Source organism: Spermophilus citellus (assembly GCF_964194105.1).
Source record: "Spermophilus citellus genome assembly, chromosome: 1".
Lineage (NCBI taxonomy): Eukaryota > Metazoa > Chordata > Mammalia > Rodentia > Sciuridae > Spermophilus > Spermophilus citellus.
In genome coordinates, this window is record NC_138182.1 from 75,368,341 (window position 1) to 75,374,340 (window position 6,000).

Sequence of the window (6,000 nt, forward strand, 5' to 3'; positions counted from 1 at the left end):
AGATTTTTGAACTTCCTTTTAAAAGAAATTCTTCAACTTCATGAGTCAGTTAATCATGATGAGAATGTAATATAGAAAATAAAAAGCAGGGGGGAATTTAAGTGCATTTCAAATACTTGAAGTTGTGAAGTTTTTGAATGGGAGGTTAAAAGTTAACTACTGTTGCCAGGAAAAATATTTATACAGATGAATCAATGAAGATCTACACTTTTTTTTTTTAAAGAAAACACTACAAAATAAAACACTTTGAGTTTCCTAACTATTCTTTGTGGGTAGCCTGTTTGCTTTCTAAAGTTTAAATAAAAGTGTCTGGGTTTTACTGCCTGTGTAAAAGTGTGTGCTGATTGTGGGGTATACATCTTATTTCCTACCCATACGAGAGCTGTCCTGACAGGGAAGATATTTATGTGTGTGGGCCCAGCTTGAAGATGTCAGAATTTTTGTACGGCACACACTGCTATAGAGTCTTGATCACAATATGTTTATAAACTGATGAGCAATGGTCATTTGAGCCTTTCTCCACTCACACTTTTCACTTCCAACTTCCACTGAGTATTGTTAGCAAGTATCTTTAGCCCTATTCAGCAGAAGATCATATATTTTTCCATATAATTCATTTCTTTTTATAAACCAATTTCCTGGTGATTCATGTGAAGCCATACTCTACAACAATACTTTGTTTTATATCATAAAGGGTGATCCACTAACAATCTGATGAAAAGAGTGTGATTTTTTTTTTAACGGTCTGATTCATGTTTGCAACTCGTTTGCATAGGAATCAACACGATTTATTAGTGTGTTCTTCTTGCTCTAGAATGCCTTGGACAATTAATTGCCTAGGTTTGGAAAATGCTAGATTTCCATATATATATGAAAGCAGAGCTCAGCCCTTTGGAAAATTATTTAAATTATTCTTCGCAATTCTCCTAGCCTGGTGAATATCTAGGGCCATTCTAGATGCATAAGTTCTAACTCATCACGTTGCAGTGAGTACCTTAGCTTTAGGGCAACAGGACTTAGCTATCCTGAGTGAAGGGCTGCTAGAAAATCCTAATGTGAAAAGCATTCTGATAAAAATCTTTGCTCCTTTTAGAAAATGCAGTAATACAGCTGGGGATGTAATAGGTGGTTGACAAGACCCTGGGTTTGATCCCCAGCACTGCCTCCAACACACACACCAAAAAAAAAAAAAATGCAATTGCAGTCAGTCATCAGAGACCATAGGTATGACTCAGGGTAGATGCAAATGCTTATTTAGTAAAGTTCTACCATAAAAATATTAATAATAAGTGTCTTATTTATCCACAGTTTGATTTCAGGTGGGAGTGGAGAAGAGAGTAAGAACTCAAACTGTTTATTTACATTTTGAAACTGAATTCTGTTTGCAATATGTTCATGCAAATGCCAGTATTGTTTAATTGATCATAGTCTAATTGGCCTGTTAGTTCATGGATAGGATGTAAAATTATATTCACCTACTTTAAAACACTAATTTGTAAAGAAGTGGAATTTTGCAGTAGAACATTGCCTATGATATTTTTTCAAGTTAGTGTACTAATTTCAATTCCTATAAAGAAATGAAAGTGTGTCTTATATTGTGTTCTTATTTGAGAATACAGTATCCATGATCCTAGTGAGTCTTGACAGTGTGGAATTGCTCTCTATTTAACCAATCATTTTAAGCATTGAAATGTGCAATAAAAATAGAAATTGCCTCTCCCTGTGGCCAAGATTCTGGACATTTTTTTCTATACTAGTTTGAAAATTTCACTGACACTAATTTTCCTTTGATTTAATAGAAAAACTCTAAAATTTCTAAACTTATTTTAAAATTCAGATGCTATACCTATCATATTTACATACAAATGATTTTTAATCTGCAGTATTACAACACAGTTACTCCTTACATCCCTGTTTTTAGAAGCACAGTCATCAGTTAACCCTAAGCACAACTATGGTGGTTACAAAATGTTAAGCCTCACTATTGTCAAAGGACTCAAATCCATTTTTTTTAATTCTGAAAGATTTCCTATGATTACTTTCTCCTTTCTAAGTTTTATATTATTATCTTTTTTTACCTTTATATTATTTATTTATTTTTAAGTGGTGCTGAGGATCAAACCTCACATGTGCTAGGCAAGTACTCTACCACTGAACCACAATCCCAGCCCCTCTATTATTATCTTACTGAATTATTCTTGGTATTTTTTCCTCAAAAAATTGATAAAGAAAAAAAGATAGTTTAAGTTTCAAAAGAAAAGAAAAAGGGGTGGTGGGGGGAGACCAAGCTAGCATATTTCTTTGATTATTTTTATTTCTATATTTTTTTGCAGTATGGGAGATGAGCTATATCCCCAACCCTTTTTGTTTTTAATTTTGAGACGGGATCTCACAAAGTTGCCCAAAGCTGGCCTCGAATTTGTGATCCTCCTGTCTCAGACTCTGGAGTTACTGGACTGGAGTGTTCTGACATGCCTGGCTAAGCCAGCATGTTCCTGATATACCCTGTCTTTACTGGATAACTAAGCGAATAAATCATAGGATTCTTACATAAGAATACCTAGAATAAGAACTATGAATATAATTTGAGCATCTCTTTATTAAATATAACCTGTGGGCTAGGGTATAGCTCAATGGTGGTGCATGTGCCTAGCATGTGCAAGGCCCATCCCCAGTAATGATGATGATGATGATGATGATGATGATAACAATAATGGGGTTTAGGCCTTTTTTCAGTTTGGGCTGATGCTGATGATGATTACTAACACTTCCTTTAAACTTTAAGTATTACTGAATGAAGTTTTTTTTTAATTCTTATTGACCTTTTCATTTTGATATTTATAACATTAATACACTGATCTCTACCATAATAAATACTTGTAGTGAGTATTGCATGATTTAAGAGGGTTACTATTTTTTGCAGAGATCAACAGATTCCTACCATGAGTTCAGGATATTTTAAATATCTTTTTAAATATAATGTACATTCAGAGTTAGGGAATGGAGGCTAGGGATGTAGCTCAATGGTAAAGCACTTGCTTAGCATGTGTACGGCCCTGGATTGCATCACTAGCATTGCAGAAGAAAAAAGGGAATTTATTTATCTTCTTAATTCTGCATTACATTGTGTATGTTCACTCTATGAATCCTAAAGCCTCAAGCTTTTTTTTGTTGTTGTTCCCCTTTACATTATCAACTGTCATAACAAGGCTTTTTCATGGCCAGTTAGGGATTTAAATGGCACTAAAAGCAATGAACTGTTTTTTAGAAAGTAGTATATTTGAAGATATTTGTTGTGCAAATATTAACTTAGCTCCTATATTTTCAAAACTCTTTACTAATACTTAAAACTTGATTTTTGTGCCATAACCATGTCTTTCCCAGATTAATTTGTAACTGAAATAAGCATTTTCTAAAATAAGTAATAAAAAGTGGGTAAATTTAAATCTCTAGTTCTGGAGTTGGTCAACTGTTTTTATTGATAGACTCCCTGAGAAGATTTTCAAAATAATAGTTTTTATTTTCTTAGGACAAGGAGCCTTTTCCTGTAGAAGCTTAAGAAATTGCTGCTATGACTGTTCTGTGGTTTTGCAGGCTGTTACCAACTTGAAATTTGGATCTTCCAAGGGTTCTTCTAGCATCACTATTATAGTGTGTTAATCTGAAGAAATAATATTAAAAAGTTCACCTTCTCTCTCATCCTTAAAGTCCCCCTTCATTCATGGTACTACTGAGCTCTGTGGGGCTTATGAGTATGAGGTCTCTTTAGCAAAGTAGGAGTTCATGGTACCTGAGGAAGTTTTTCTGTATATAATTATAAATATTCGTATAGCTATATCTTTGCTTTGAGGACACTATGGGCAATACCTGAAATGTGTCTGATTTCCCATCTTGATCATTGAAATACAGTTCCCACTGAACATTGTTTTTGCTATGTGTGCACTGATTTCCAGAGACACAAAGTAACCAAAAAATACCAGTTAACTACTTTGAAGGTTCTCAGAAACTCAGCTCCACCAAACAAAAACTGGTAGTATTTCTCATATTTCAGATAAGAAATGAAAAAAAAAAACCTGTTGTAATTGACAGCTTAGGAAAGGCAGACTTCACTTTGTGGAGGTAAGTTAAACAGTGAGCCCTAAGCCCTGCTTGGTGGGCCTGGTCAGATCTCAGTGGTCAGAGTGGCTTGGCTTAGTGACAATGCTCAGGACGAATGTCCAAACACTACATCACACCTAGATGAGACAGACCAGAGTGAAAAGAGATGTGGTGATATAGGCTCTACCTGTAGGAGTAACAGGTCTAGATGGTTTCTCCAAGGAGAAGATGGTAGCTAGACATGGTGGCACATGCCTATAATCCCAGCAACTTGGCAGGCTGAGGCAGGCGAATCACAAATTTGAGGCTAGCCTCAGCAACTTAGTGAGGCCCTAAGTAATTCAGCAAGACTCTAAGTAATTTAAAGAGACCTGCCTCAAATTTAAAAAAAAAAAATAAAAAGTTCTGGGGACATGGCTCAGTTGTTAAGTACCCCTGGGTTCAATTCCCAGTCCAAAAACAAAACACAAGGGGAAGATGGAAAGGGGAGGAAGAATGACCTCCTTGGGGTTGGTTTGGGGGTAACTACTGGGCAGTGAAAGAAGGTGTTTCATGCACAGGCAGAGAGGAAGTGAACCCTATACTTCCCACACATGCCAAACTGCTGCAAGGGAACCAAAGATAGTACAATGCAGCATCAAGTACAGATAAGGAGACCAAAATGGCCTAAAAATAGAGTCACATCGCTGGGTGCACATGTAGATGTGAATATGACTTTATCATGACCATGGTCCTCCCATTCAAAGGCATCCTCTCTCTGGGGATCCTAATCATCCTGTATGATAGACCATTCCACCCCGAGTCAGGCAGGACCTCTCGGGTCATAGACAAGGGGCTGAATTCTCCATCCCTCCTCTTTAGCTGTGGGATTTGGGCAAGTTATTTCATCTCTTTGACTTTATAGGCAAATTTTCTCATCTGAAAAACAAAGTTGCCAGGAATAAACGAGAATGAACTTAAACAGTTTATTTCTATAGTGCCTGACCCATAGCAATGCTTAATAAACAGGAGCCCTGGTATAGATAAAGTAGAATAATCATCAGTCTGCCCCAAATTTTCTTATGTCCACACATTTTTACACTTTGTTTTAAAACTGTTGTAAACATTCAATGGAATAATGTGTCCCTTCTAAAAGAAAGAAAATTCTGACACATGCTACCACATGAATGGACCTTGAGGATATTGCTGAGATAAACTAGTCACAAAAGGACACATAGTGTATGATTTCATATCTATGAGTCACCTAGAGGGGTCAAATCCACAGACACAAAGTAAAATGGAAGCCACCAAGAGTTGAGAGGAAGGGAAAGTGGGGAGTTAGTGTCTACGGGGTACAGAGTTCCAATTTGGGAAAATGGAAAAGTTCCAGAGATGTAGGGTGCTGATAGTTACTCTGTACATGAACTGCACATTTAACAAGAGTTAAGTGGTAAGTTCTATATGTAAGTTTCTTATTTTATTTTATATGTAATTTTACCACAGTTAGAATATCAAGATACATATATTCAAAGGCAAAAATAATTTCAAATTGAACTAAAATACACACTTATGATGGGCCAACATCCAAGTATACAGCTTAATGAATCCGAACACACAGAGCAAAAGGCAAATCATTTCTTCATCTCAAAAGCCTCCTTCTCTTTTTATTTCATATCATGAATTCCCATGAATATCCCCTTTCTTATTTTCATTCACTCTAAAATTCTGTAGGGAAATCAAGCAGACTATTGGGAGGGCAGGTGTAGCGGGGAGCAGGTGGATAGGGGCCGCTAACAGGAGCTGCTGCCTCCAGGTGGGCTTGAGGAAGGCGTCCAGCTGGGTGCTGGTCCTATAAAGAAAACAGCTCAAAAGCCCTAAATTTGCCCCCAGAATACTACTATTGGCCCTCATTGAAATTTTCTT